General features: G+C 37.8%; 1 protein-coding gene and 1 pseudogene across 7 annotated transcripts in view; one reads left to right on the forward strand and one right to left on the reverse strand.

Annotated features, from left to right (window-relative positions):
- ANKRD28 (ankyrin repeat domain 28) overlaps positions 1–15,544 on the reverse strand; it is a 210,367-nt gene that overhangs the window by 135,223 nt on the left and 59,600 nt on the right. The gene's annotated exons all lie outside the window — the stretch shown is intronic.
- Positions 3,364–3,793, forward strand: LOC123939839 (annotated as a pseudogene).

Here is a 15,544-nt window from a genome sequence, read left to right on the forward strand (position 1 = left end):
ATCACAAATATTATTTTAGCTTGCAGTCAACACAAAATTAATGGATATTTTACATTCTTTTATTGTCTTCAAATTTTGTTTGTATTTTTACTTAAGCATATCTCAATGTGAACATTAAATTTTCATTAGAAATAACAGATTTGTATTTAGAGCTCAAGAAATTTACAACTGAGGATGTAAATACGTGTACTTGAGTTGTTGCAAAGGTATTTTAAAGTTCCAATAACTAAATCAAGTATTCTTAGAATTTAGATAAAACTAAATCAAGAATTCAGTTCCTCGGGGCGCCTGGGTGGCTCAGTGGATTAAGCCGCTGCCTTCGGCTCAGGTCATGATCTCAGGGTCCTGGGATCGAGCCCCGCATTGGGCTCTCTGCTCCGCAGGGGGCCTGCTTCCTCCTCTCTCTCTGCCTGCCTCTCTGCCTACTTGTGATCTCTCTCTCTCTGTCAAATAAAATCTTAAAAAAAAAAAAAAAAAAAAAAAAAAAAGATTAAAAAAAGAACTCAGTTCCTCGGTTACATTATCCAGCCATATATATCTGGCTAGTGACAATCATTACACAGCAGTGGTTTAGACCTATAAATACTAACTTTTTAAAAGTTTAACTGTTCACCTAAAACATGCTACTTACATTACTATCTAAAGGAAAAGAACAAAGTTTAGATTTTTATGATGGTTCAGAGTAAGTAATATGAATATGAATATACAATGTTCCACAGTAAAATAGTCAAAACAGGAGCTATCAGCCTTACCTGACTTTTCCTAAATATATATATTTTTTTAAGATTTATTTATTTGGCAGAGAGAGAGAGACAGAGAGAGAGCGGGAACACAAGCAGGGGGAGCAGGAAAGGGAGAAGCAGGCTTCCCATTGAGCGGGGGGCCTGATGTGGGCCTCAATACCAGGACCCTGGGATCATGACCTGAGCTGAAGGCAGACGCTTAACAACTGAGCCACCCAGGCACCCTGAATATTTCTATCATAACTTGAAAGGCTCACTGTCTTTCTTTTACCTTTTGTCTCTTCCCTGAAAACACACAAATATCTAATTTAATCACGGTATTAACCCTGGTTTGAAGGCAACATTATTTTTGTATGAAACAAAGCACATCAATTTTATAGGTGCCATTTTCTTCCGTATTCAGAGGCTTCTTCACATATATTAAAGTCCATATTGAATTCCTTAAGTTGACGTTAACTAAAATTGACTTAGCTGTCAGCACATTACTTCATTTCTCTTGGCACCTTCATTTTACTGTGGAAGCAAGTTAAAGAGATTAAATGATTTTTACAGTTGTTTTCGGTTCTAGCATTTTATGACTTAATGTCCTGTTTCTGAGAAAAATAGGTTGACTCATGAAAAGAAGGTACCAAAAGTAGTGGTAGCCACCACAGATTAGATTTCTTCAATAAATGCAATCCTGAGAAAAGAATAAACCAGGCAATATTTAACCCAAAAAGGTTACGGGTGGCTCAGTGGGTTGGGGCCTCTGCCTTCGGCTCAGGTCATGATCCCACGGTCCTGGGATCGAGTCCCGCATCGGGCTCTCTTCTCAGCAGGGAGCCTGCTTCCTCCTCTCTCTCTGCCTGCCTCTCTGCCTGCTTGTGATCTGTCAAATAAATAAATCTTAAAAAAAAAAAAAAAAAGAGAACTAACCAATTGAAAGAGAATGTCTGAATAGATTAAAAAACAAAAACAAAAACAAAACAAAACCAAGATCCAAAATATATCCTATCTCCAAGAGATGCACTTTAAGATTTTATTTATTTATTTGTCAGAGAGAGAGAGAGAGAGAGAGAGCACAGCAGGGAGAGCAGCAGGCAGAGGGAGATGCAGGCTCCCTGCTGAGTGAGCAAGGAGCTGGATGTGGAACTGGATCCCAGAACCCTGAGATCATGACCTGAGCTGAAGGTTCTTAATCAACTGAGCCACTGAGGTGTCCCAACAAGAGACTCACTTTAGACTTAAGGGCACATGCAGGCTGAAAGTGAAGGGATGGAAAAGATATGCTGAATGGAAAAGATATGCTACGCAAATGTTAACAAAAAAGGAGCAGGGCGGCTAAACTTGTATCAGACAAAATAGACCTTAATTCAAAAACTGTCATGTGAGGCAAAGGACATTATATAAGGACAAAACTAGGGAGATGTAACAATTATAAAAATACACACACCCCACATCAGAGCATCTAAATATATGAAGCAAACACTGACAAACTGAAAGGAGAACTTGACAGCAATACAATAATAACAGTAGCAGACTTCAATATACCCCTTTTAGTAATGGATAGAACATTGAAACAGCTAATCAACAAGGAAACAGTGGGCCTGAACACTATAGACCAAACAGACCTAACAGAAACATACAGAACATCCCGCCCAACAATAGCAGAATATACACTGTCCTCAAACACACCCGACATTCTCCAGGATAGATGACATCTTAGGTCACAAACAAATTCTGACAAATTTAAGAGTGAAATCATACCAAATCTGACCAAAACAGAATGAAACTAGTAATCCATAGCAAAAGGAATATTGGAAAAGTAATAAATATATGGAAATTAAACAACACATTCTTGAACAACCAATGGATCAAAGAAAGAATCAAAAAGGGAAGTCGGAAATATCTCAATATCTTCAGACAAAAACGGAAAGACAATATACCAAAACTTACGGGATGTAGCAAAAGCAATACTAAGAGGGAAGTTTACTAGGATAAATACCTACATTAAAAAAGAAAGATCTCAAATAACCTAACTTTACACCTCAAGGAGTTAGAAAAAGAACAAGCTAAGGCCGAAGTTAGCGTAAGGAAGAAAATAATACAGATTAAAGCAGAACTAAAGAAGATAGAATAGAAAAAAAAAAAAATCAACAAAACTGAGTCAGCTGTTTGAAAATATTAAACTGATAAAACTTTAGCTAGACTAAGAAAGAGAACTCAACTAAAATAAAAAATGAAAGAGGAGATATTATAACTGATGTCACGGGAAGGGGGGAGGATAAGAGACTACTGTGAACAATTACAATGCCAAGCAACTGAGCAATCTAAAATAAACAGATAAATTCATAGAAACATACAACCTACCAAAGACTAAATCATGAACAGAAAAAGATTGAATCAGTAATCAAAAATCCCCAACAAAGAAAAGCCCAGGACCAAATGGCTTTACTGATAAATTTTAGCAAACATTTAAAAAAGTAATGCCAATCCTCAAACTCTTCCAAAAAAAGACCGAAAAGGGCTTTTCCTCAGCTGCCGCTAAGGTGCCCAGTCCTTCCGAGGAAGCTAAGGCTGTGTTGGGGTGAGGCCCTCACTTCCTCTGGCGACTAGCACCGCGCCCGGCAGCGTCCGCCCAGCGCTCGTCAGCACCATGGCCTCGGTCTCGGAGCTCTCCTGCATCTACTCGGCCCTCATCTTGCAGGACGATGAGGTGACTATGAGGTGACGGTCACGGAGGATAAGATCAATGCCCTCATTAAAGCAGCGGGTGTGAATGTTGAACCCTTCTGGCCCGGCTTGATTGCAAAGGCCCTGGCCAATGTCAACTTTGGGAGCCTCATCTGCAATGTAGGAGCTGGTGGACCGGCCCCAGCAGCTGGTGCTGCACCAGCAGGAGGTCCTGCTCCTTCCACCACTGCTGCCCCAGCTGAGGAGAAGAAAGTGGAAGCAAAGAAAGAAGAATCTGAGGAGTCTGATGATGACATGGGCTTTGGTCTTTTTGACTAAACCACTTGTATAAGCTGTTCAATAAAAAGCTGAACTCTTTAAAAAAAAAAAAAAAAACCTGAAAAGGAAGGAACATGTCTGAACTAATTTTATGGACCAGCATTAATTACCCTGATATCAAAACCAAATAAAAACACAACAAAAAAATTAAATTTCAGGTGAACATAGAATTCCTGATGAACATAAACACAAAAACTGTCAACAAAGTACTAGCAAACCAAATTCAACAGTACATTGAAAGTATCATACATGGGGTGCCTGGGTAGCTCAGTGGGTTAAGGATCTGCCTTCGCTCAGGTCGGCTCAGGTCAACATCCCAGGGTCCTGGGATTGAGTCCCACAGCAGGCTCCTTGCTCAGCAGGGAGTCCCACAGCAGCTCCCGGCCCCTCCCCTTGCTCAGGGCTCTTGCTCTCTGTCAAACAGTAAAATTTAAAGAAATAAATAGGTAAGTAAAAGATCATACATTATGGCAAAATGGGACTTGGGCCTGACATGCACCACAGATCATTATACAAAAATCAATTAATGTAATAAAACACACAAACACGCACACAGAACATGATCATCTCAATAGATACAGGAAAAAACATTTGAAAAAATTCAATACCCTTCCATGATAAAAACTTGTAACAAACTAGGAGTAGAAGGAAATTATACAGGCCATATATGAAAAGCCTACACATTCGGTGATAAAAAACTGAAAGCTTTTCCTCTATAATTAGGAACATGGCCAAGATGTTCACTTTCACTACTTCCATTTCATGAAGTACTAGATTTCCTAGCTAGATGAGGCAAGAAAAAGAAATAAATGACACACAAATCAGAAAGAAGTAAAAAAAATGTGAAGATATGATCTTATTATGTACAAAACCCTTAAGAATCCACAAAAAAAAATCTTAGAATTAATTCAGTAAAGGTGAAGGATATAAAATCAACCAAATTCAAAAAAATAACCTCATTTACAATAGCATCATAAACAATAAAATACTTGGTAATAAACTTAACCAAGGAGGTAAAAGACTTGTGCATTAAAAAACTGCAAAACACTGGGGCACCTGGGTGGCTCAGTGGGTTAAAGCCTCTGCCTTCAGCTCAGGTCATGATCTCAAGGTCCTGGGATCCAGCCCTGAACTGGGCTTTCTGCTCAGCAAGGAGCCTGCTTGCCTTACTCTCTCTGCCTGCCTCTCTGTCTACTTGTAATCTCTGTCTGTCAAATAAATAAATAAAATCTTTTAAAAAAATTAGAAAACACTGATGAAAGAAATAAAAATGACATAAATAAATGGAAACATATCCTGTGTTCATGAATTAGAAGACTTAGTATCACCAAAAAGGGGTAACTGCATGATGGACATTAAGGAGAGTACACAATGTATTGAGCACTGGATATTATATAAGACTGGTGAATCACTGAAGTCTGTCTCTGAAACTAATAATACATTATATGTTAATTAACTGAATTTAAATTTTAAAAAATTTAGAAAATAAAACCTAATGCTGAAAAAATATTAAAAAAAGATTAAAAAGGGGGAATAACTGAAAAAAAGGAAATTTCACAGATGCAGAAAAAGGGGAATTCTAGCATGGAGGTGGAAAATTACCTTGAGTTATGAAGAGAAGATCTCTGTCTTCTGAAACAGGAAGGAAGGGTTGATGTGGGTAAGGCAAGTGGAAGAGACAGCATAAAGTTGAAAAGGACTAAGTGTGAGTGTGTAGCAGTTGAAAGTAATGGGTCATGGGGTCTAGACTGGATAATAACAAAAATACAGACGTGAAGGTAGTACAAGAAACAAACTGCGGATGTGGATATTGGAGTATGTGGTTAGAGCCAAGTGGAGAGGATTACTAGTGTGGAAGCTGTGACATTGTGAAGTATGATATATAAAATGTCATCTACAAAGAAATGAAACCATGTAGATGACTTATAGAACTCTGATCCAGATGTAGAAGGTTGGAGTGAGATTTGCCAGACAACAGCAACAACCAACAAGAGGCATCACCTAGCCAGAGAGCATGTGCCTCAAAAGAAGGAAGATTTTTTTTATAGTTAGGTAGACAAGTAACATTTTAAAAGCTATAGTGGATGGCTAGAAGAATGCTGACTCTATTCCTCTCCTTCCTTCATACACACACACGCGCACACACACACACATACACACACACACACACACACAGAGGCATTCCCAAGATAAACTGGCTATGAACAAAGGAACACTATATATGACCTCTGGAGAATCATGTACTTATGAAAACACAGAATTTCAGTCCAGATAGGAGATGGAATGGGCTTCCGGAAAGAGTATAAATTCAAGAGTTACAGGTGAGAACTTAAGGTCTAAGTCAACATTAAAATGACTTTTTATTTTTATTTTATTTTTTTTTTTTTAAATATTTTACTTATTTATTTGACAGAGATTTCAAGTAGGCAGAGAGGCAGGTGAGATGAATAGGAAGCATTTCTTGAGATAAAATTCCATTTTAATTGGTCAAAACTAAAGTGTAATTTTACTATTTCATATTCTAAAGTATACTGTTTCATCAATGGCACTTATAAAGTGATTACCTTCAGTCTCTCTCTTTTTTTTTTTTAATATTTTATTTATTTATTTATTTGACACAGAGAGCGGTCACAAGTAGGCAGAGAGGCAGGCAGAGAGAGAGGGAGAAACAGGTTCCTCACTGAGCAGAGAGCCTGATGCGGGGCTCGATCCCCGGACCCTGAGATCATGACCTGAGCCGAAGGCAGAGGCTTAAACCACTGAGCCACCCAGGCGCCGCCCTTCAGTCTCTTTTAAAATAAGGTACTGATAACTGATTTCCACCCCCCCCTTTTTTTTTTAAGATTTTATTTACTTATTTGACAGACAGAGCTCACAAGTAGGCAGAGAGGCAGGTAGAGAGAGAGGAGGAAGCACGCTCTCCACAGAGCAGAGAGCCTAATGTGGGGCTCGATCCCAGGAGAAGGCAGAGGCTTAACCCACTGAGCCACCAGGTGCCCCTGATTTTTTCCCCTTTTAAAAATAAATCTCTAGAGCCTTCAGTATCATCTAGCACTAGTGTGTTGTGTGACATTAATAAAGGTGGAAAAAGTAAACTATTGAAATAAAATGCCAAGATTCAGTTTTCCATGTAAATCATAGTGTACTTTTGGTTGCCTACTCACCGGTCATTACCCACTTCCTTCCTTGAGGTCCCCAGTTTTATTTGGAGGCTCAGTCGTCTCCTACTTGACTTGGGGAAGTCCTTATTAGTGTAAGCTAATCAAAGTAATTCTACTCTGCCTTGTAGTGATTTAAGAAGGAACATAAGCGCCAAAACTGGTCATATGTCAGGAAAAGTCAGTTTAGGTAGCTTCTAGAAAAGTCCTTTTCCTACCTAAAAAGGGAGAGACAGCAAGAAAATTCCTTTTCTGCTGGGCAACAATATGTATCTGATAGGATGCCTTGAAGTATGGCAGATATTTGTGACTATGACTGGAATTATCCCTAAGGTCCATACTGAGTCTGACAGAGAAGACTCAGCTGGAGCCTAGGGTCAGTCAGGTAGGTACCTTAGAGCTACATTAATTTCACTTCTTGTTGTTTATAAGTCTCTTTATTGTATAAGCCAGTTGAGTGTAACGTGCCGTTTTATTTTAGTAGGATAGCCTTAATGTTAAAGAACAAACATACTTGAAAGCCTGCTGTACAGAACAGGAGACACTTTTTGGGAAGCCCATTAAGCCATAATGATGAGTCTCATAATTTTAAGATCACATTAGAATCATACTCAGGTCAAAAGCTTCATGAGTATTCTCACATACTAAATGTTCTGATTGTGAACAAAACAGACAAAAACATTTCTGTACTGCAATAACTGATAAAGATTTAATTACCCAGTTAGTGAAGAATGAGCCAATTATCAGTTTTGACAGGGGCCCCTTCTTTCTATTTAAGAAGTTCAGTATTGACTACATCTAAAGGAATTGACCTTGTTTTACGCTGAAGTAACATGAAGTTATAAGCATGGCTTTTTTTATAGGTTTATCAAGGGCATGAAAATTAATTTATGCAAAAAAATTCCAAGCCTGATACACATTAGAAACACCTTTTTTTTTAACAATAGAAGCTGTTCTCTAAAATTTTAGATAGCACTCTTTAATAAAGGGAGTTGAAGAATATGAAAAATGTTCTAATTATCTGAGTCATCACTTGGACTTTAAAATAGTTACCAGTTTCAGTATTTCTTCTATAGTTTATAAAGATGTTCTATAGTTTAGAAAGATGTGAATCATTTTCTTTAGTATTTCCCAAATGATAGCTGCTTTGAAAGGGAAGTGATGTATGTGGTCCTAATTTGTATGTGAAATAACTAGTGTACACTTCAGTTACTGATTTTACTGCACTTTGTGGGATTCCCTTGGATGTCTCATGTAATTACTGTTTATAAAGGTAAACATTGGGTAACCATAGCAACTTATTTTTAAATTGAAAATTTCCCCCAGTTTTTAAAGTGCAGTAACTTGATACTACATTTATCCCAGTGTTACCACGTTGTAGAAACCAGAATGATTTGCAAATAACCTCTCCTCAGTTTTTTTTTTTTTAAAGAAAGACAGAAGTTCAGCCTGTTTAAAAATTTTAACATTTTAGGGGCGCCTGGGTGGCTCAGTGGGTTAAAGCCTCTACCTTCAGCTCAGGTCATGATCTTAGGGTCCTGGGATCAAGCCCCACATCTGACTCTCTGCTCAGCAGGGAGCCTGCTTCCTCCTCTCTCTCTCTCTGCCTGCCTCTCTGCCTACTTGTGATCTCTGTCTGTCAAATAATTAAATAAATTAATAAAATCTTTAACAAAAAAAATTTTACATTCTAGTTTGTAACACTGGACCTAAGTTACATCTTTGATGCAGTTGCTCAGAGATAATTACATAAATAATAATGTAAAATTATATTTCAGAGAATGTATTTATCCTGGGTCTGGCAGTTCATAAGTCATATGCCAGAGATTCTGCTAATTAACATAAATCCCAACAAAAATTACACTAAGAAGAGTCAGACCATATAGGATATTTAAAAGTAATACGGCTTAAATAGCTACTTCAGTCTGGCCTTCAATTCAGTCTAAATGATGAATACTTTTGCTTAATTTTAAACTACTTCTTGAGGTTATCAATATTTGAAGAAAATAATCCAAATTTTTAAAATATTGCATAAATGTAATACTACATGCTTGACAACAGAATGTTTTCCTCCCCCTTTTCCCTTAGTTTTGGCGTATTGGGTGTATTCTAGAAAACAATCTGTATTGTTATATTTGGCTTATTAAATTTTTTTTGCTTGTATACTTTTGAAGGAAATAATTATTTCTTTTTAAAACTCAATCTAAAAAGTCATTTTAGGGGCACCTGGGTGGCTCAGTGGGTTAAAGCCTCTGCCTTCAGCTCAGGTCATGATCCCAGGGTCCTGGGATCGAGCCCCGCATCGGGCTCTCTGCTCAGCAGGGAGCCTGCTTCCTCCTCTCTCTCTCTGCCTGCCTCTCTGCCTACTTGTGACCTCTCTCTGTGTCAAATAAATAAATAAATAAAATATTTAAAAAAAAAAAGAGAGAGACTGAAGGTAATCACTTTATAAGTGCCATTGATGAAACAGTATACTTCAGAATATGAAAGAGTAAAATTACACTTTAGTTTTGACCAATTAAAATGGAATTTTATCTCAAGAAATGCTTCCTATTCATATCACTTTTCTCCTCTAGAAAAAGTACATTATTTCCTAGACATAGGTCAAACCACATCTAAAGTAATGAGACTAGAATATACTCAAAGCCAGAATGATAGTGGATCTAAAATCCATGTTAAGTGTCAATGAAGGGACACCTGGGTCTCAGTCACTTAAGCATCTGCCTTTGGGTCAGATCATGACCCCGGGGTCCTGGGACCAAGTCCCACATCAGGCTCCCTGCTCAGCGAGGAACCTGCTTCTCCCTCTGCCTGCCACTCCCCCTGCTTGTCTCTCTCTCTCTCTCTCTCTGACAAATAAATAAAATCTTAAGGAAAAAAAAAGTGTTAATGAAGTTACAGGTATTTTGTCTGAAAAGGAGTCAGAGAGACTATGACAGCTTTAAAATACTTGAAGTGATATCAGTATAAAGAGATACCAAACGGTATAGGTCTACGGATAAGAACTAGACCAAGGAATAACAACACCTAGCAAGATAAAATCTAATTCAATATAAGATGGTAGTTTTATCTAGCATTACTATATTATACGAAGATGGAACAAGGTTGGCTGCTCATACAGGGCTGGGATAAACATCCCAGGTAATGTGAATACCTATAATGATTCTATGCACTTTATGTGTACTCAGTTGTAACAACATGACTGCAAAGTATTTCTACTCTGAATTTCACAGATAAAAATCTGAGCTGGAAAAGTTAAACACTGGAAATCACCTGGCTGACAAGTGGAGAAAAATGGACCCTAACCCAGGACAATCTGTCTCCAAAGCCTAGCTCTTCCTACAAATCACATATCTAAGAGAAGTTAAATTAGCTGTTAAAGCAAATGGGATTTCTGAGCTGGTGAGAACAAAATAGCAACTGATTTGAAGTCCCTGATTTCTAAGATGGCAGAAATGAAAAGTATTATTCACTTCTATTTGTATCAGTACTTCCTAGTTTGAGAATGCTCTCACATCTATTCTCACACTGCTTTCTCACAGCTGTGCTTTGAGGTAAGCAAGTTGGGGAGGCACTATTTCTTGGCATTTTACTTCAGAGAGAAAGAGAACAAGGATGAATTCTTCCAACTTCCTTCTGGTTTACCTTTAAACATATACATATCTTCAGGTTTCTTCTCTGAGCCTTCACTCAGTAGTCACTTATTAAACACTTCTTACATGCCAGGTACCATACCTCAGTGACTCTGCAGTCACTGGGAAGGGGCTTATAGCCACAGAAGAAACAGTAAGTTTATTCAAAATTATTTCCGTCTTTTTATAAACTTTATCAATCCTAATTCCATTATCACTTTGATTTATCCCTTATTGCTGTCTTTATTCCTTCGTCTTCACCTACACAAAACTTCTCTGCTTCCTTAATGAGCTACCCTTCCATTTTCTACTTGTTTCACCCTGATGCAATCTGACTTCCATACTCACCATTCAATTGAAACTGGTCTAAGGTCACCAATGGTAATTACTGCAAAATCTTCATTTTTCTCAAATTACTCTACAATACTGGATACGAATGATCTTTATTAAAACTCTCTTCCATAAAATTTTCACCTATATATATTTTTTTAAGATTTTATTTATTTATTTGACAGACAGAGATCACAAGTAGGTAGAGCAGCAGGCAGAGAGAGAGGGGGAAGCAGGCTCCCTGCTGAGCAGAGAGCCCGATGCGGGGCTCGATCCCAGGACCCTGGGATCATGACCTGAGCCAAAGGCAGAGGTTTAACCCACTGAGCCACCCAGGCACCCCTCACCTATATTTCTAACCTTCTTTTTTGGTCCCTTCTACATGGCTTTTCTTCCACCATTCATACTTAAATACAGGCTTTTCTTTCAGCCCACTTTTCTGTCTACAACCTCTTCCTGGACAATCTCATCAATATCTATAGTGTCAGCCATCACATGTGATAACTTACAAGTCTTTATTTCCAGTCTTAACCTTCAGATACAACTTCTGAATGCACAATGAGCCATTTAACCTGCATATTCCAGATTATCTTTGACTCAGTATGTCAAAAATCAACTTACCATCTTTAGTCCACTGCCCCAGAGTGTTCTTTTTCTAAACCTCCCAGGTTTATTAAGAGTAAGAGCATCACCATATATACAGAAGTCCAGAACACAAAGAATTATTTAGAAGCCTACCCTTACTTCATCTCCCACTTCTCATTAGTCACCTACTTGTAGGCATTTTACCTAAAACTTCCTTAACTTCCTTTCTTCATAGCGATCTACTTCAGACCCACTTCAGTCCCTACCCAAGTTAACAAAAACCACCTCTTAACTGATCTCTCAATTCTTGTTCTCCTTTTTCACCAATTCTATCTACCCTTGTAGTAAACATATATTTTTTCACAAGAATCCCTTCCTTTCAGGAGTTCAGCTGGTCCCAAGATATATAAGAGACTCAGGACTGGCCAGAGTACCACTTCCTCCTAGTCACATGTCTAATTCAAGGATGAACAAATGATCAAGTCAGACAGGGTCTTCCTCAGGACTTTGCTTTCCTACCAAGGCTATCAGGAAAAGATACTTTCTTTTCTTTTAGGATTATAAGTAAGGACAATGTAAGCTAAACTGCCTATATGAGAGGTAAGAAAGGGATAAAATTTTTAAAAGGGTGGGGGGTTGGTGGGAAACCTATTGTCACCAAATCTAGATCTAGTTCTGCCTGACAACCCTGCTACTGCCTGGCCAACACATTTCCTTTTGCATTTAAGTCATTTTGAGTTGGGATTTCTGTCATTGTAACCAATATTCTTCATTAATAATTCTCTTTATCACCAGTTACTTTCTAAATCATAGATAAAACTTTATTTGCCTGCTTTTATTTAGTCAACTAAGTTTTATTAAAGTACACTCTACTAAAGACCACCACTACCTTGTCTTTAAGTTTCACATCTATAAAGGTACTTGTCACAATTTAAATGTACCATGCTGTTTCCTGCAGCTGTGCCTCTGAATATGATGTTGCCCTGCCTAGAATGTTCCCTTCCTACTTAACAAAATATATAATAGGGCTGCATTAAAATAAGGGTGGGAAATCAGATGGGGGCTAAATCATGAAGGGCCTTGAATGCCACATTAAAGTATAAACATTTTAACCTGAAGAAAAATGAGGAAACCACTAAAAAGTTTTAAGTAAAAGAGTGACATAATCCGATTTGCATCTTCGAAGCCTCATTGTGGATGCAATATAAAACATGGCCTAAAAATGAGGTGATACTAAAGACAGAAAACAATAGCAGGCTACTCTACTGCATGCAACTGTCTAAGCCAGAGACCATGAGGGATGATAAAATGAGTAAACTGGAACTTTTCTAGGGAAAAAAGTTTGCCAACTGCTATCAGTAGCATTCACTGGTAAGTCTTCCAAATTTTTAAGCTAGCATTTCTTACAAGAATATAGACAGAAGGGAAAGGGAGGCCTACAAAACTCTGCATATCATGATTTTACTCAAGCATCATTTATAACAAAACATTAAAAATACTAAATGTTGAACAATAAAATGATTTAAAATATAGCATATATTACAATAAAATTGAATGATACTTAAAGTTTATTTATTTGAGAGAGAGAGAGAGAAAGAGAGAGCACAAGTGGGGGAGGGGGGAGCAGAGGGAGAAAGACAAGCAGACTCCCTGCCTAGCAAGGAGCCAGATACAGGGCTCCATCCCAGGACCCTGGGGCTATGACCCAAGCCAAAGGCAGCCACTTAACCGACTAACCTGCCCAGGGGCCCCAAATGAATATTTTGAAACAAAATTTTTAAAGAATTTCCAAAAAATGGGACAAATAATACTTACAAACGTATTAAGTGGAAACCTACAATATATAAAATAGGATTCTAATTATGTTAAATAATGATCAGAAGGATCTTTTTTTTTTTTTTAAAGCAACGACAGATTAGTTAACTCAGTGGCAGGATTATGGGTACTGTGTTCTTTCCTTGCAATGTATACATATATATTTTTTCTGAGTAACACTACCACTTTGTCATGATGCTTACTTGCTGAACTCAAGCACTACATTAGAGGTAAGAAAAATAAGTTCTATTAGGGTTAAATGACAGAAGTTCACATTCCAATAGGTAATAAAATTTATGTTTTTGAAAATTTTATTTGTCAAGAGAGAAAGAAAGAGAACACAAGCAGGGAGGCGAGGCAGAGGGAGAAGCAGATCCCCTGCTGAGCAGGGAGCCCAACAAGGAGCCCCATCACAGGACCTGAGACTACAACCTGAGCCAAAAGCAGATGTCCCAGTAATAAAATTTAGGACCAAAATCTGCATACTGCCTAAGTGAAGCTTCACTGTTAAGAAGCAAACCTATCAAGCCAAAGCCATTTAGCAGTTCCATACCCACAGCTCCAAAGACTAGAACAGCCAGGCACTGAATCCAGAGCAAAGAAATGGAGACTTGAAACTTGCTCTGCTATACATGCCTTCCAATTCACACCTCAAAAGCTATCTATCATATAGCTACTGAAGAGCAGAATACAAGAAGGGGTAATTTCAAATACTTGTTTTTATAACTTTGTTTTCATATAAATAATCCTTTAAAGAACAGAAAAGGAAACAACAGACTGAATTGGACAAAAAAGGTCTCAGAGAGTTAGAGACACTCATATTCTAGAGCTGGTGCTCACTTTGCTTTTTAAATATTGTAAAATATAAGTGAATGCTTTATTACTTAAGATTATTATTTTCTTGAATTGGGATCTCTCTATGGCCTTGTTACAATCCCAATAAACTCAAGTTTTGTTTGTTACAATCCTAAATAAACCCAAATTGCCCAAGCAGGATAACCATCAAAAAGTCCCTTGTCAACTAACAAAACAGAATTTGAATATAGTATTCGTGAAATAAAAGGCTTTGATAGATGGCTACTAGGTAGAAGAAAGATGATCATCAAAAACAATTTTAAAAACCTGAGCTATCTGTATGTGTGTGTGCTGCGTGTGTGTATTACAAACCAAGAAATAGGTTTATTTAGATGCCATTTAAATTATAGAACTGCATAAAAAAAATCAAAACATCTAAAATGTTTATAAGGTGGTGAACTGAAGACTATTAGAAAACACGGTCAGGTATAGCTCTTAACTGTTTCTTTCATATGAAAGAATTTCTTTTTGAAAATTAATTACAGTATACATTATGTCACAAATAATGGTTATGTTTAACTATATGTTTAACCTACTATATCACTATCAAATTTTAATTTCATTGTTCTTTATTACAAATTTTAAAATGTTCCTTACGTAAGTAAATTTAGACAGTCTGCAGAAACCAATGCAAAGGCACCATCCAGTGGTAAAAGGTGAAAATTACAATTTATACAATGATCACATAGCAAAACTAGTTAAATTTTGACCCTGCATTACCAGGAAAGAAAAAATATATGATACTGATGGTGTCTGATACTTGTTACCATTTTTCCAATCAAATCTTATCCTTACTATATTAAGTCTGACATTCTTTTCTTTTTCTATTTGGTATACCCATTATTCAAATCTTTAATTGAATTAGGAATATTTCAAGACTCATTCAAAGCTTTTATTGAACCAATGGTTAAAAAAAGATTGAGGTGCGCCTGGGTGGCTCAGTGGGTTAAAGCATCTGCCTTGGGCTCGGGTCATGATCTCAGGGTCCTGGGATTAAGCCCAGCGTCAGGCTCTCTGCTCAGCAGGGAGCCTGCTTCCCACCACCCTCCCCCCCGCCCCCCCCCCCCCCCCCGCCTGCCTCTCTGCCTACTTGTGATCTCTGTCAAATAAATAAATAAAATCTTAAAAAAAAAGATTGATTTAGAATTTTTAAAAAGATTTTACTGATTTAAGATTTTATTTATTTGACAGACAGAGATCAGAAGTAGGCAGAGAGGCAGGCAGAGAGAGGAAAACAGGCTCCCCGCTGAGCAGAGAGCCTGATGCGGGGCTCGATCTCAGGACCCTGGGATCATGATCCGAGCCAAAGGCAGAGGCTTAACCCACTGAGCCACCCAGGCACCAGCTTTTTATTTGAAAGAGAGAGAGAGAGCACATGCGTGAGCAGGAGTGCATGAAGGTGGGAGGGGGGAGAGGGGAAAGCAGACTCCCAGGA

The sequence above is a fragment of the Meles meles genome, chromosome 4 (assembly GCF_922984935.1).
Source record: "Meles meles chromosome 4, mMelMel3.1 paternal haplotype, whole genome shotgun sequence".
NCBI classification, from domain to species: Eukaryota; Metazoa; Chordata; class Mammalia; order Carnivora; family Mustelidae; genus Meles; species Meles meles.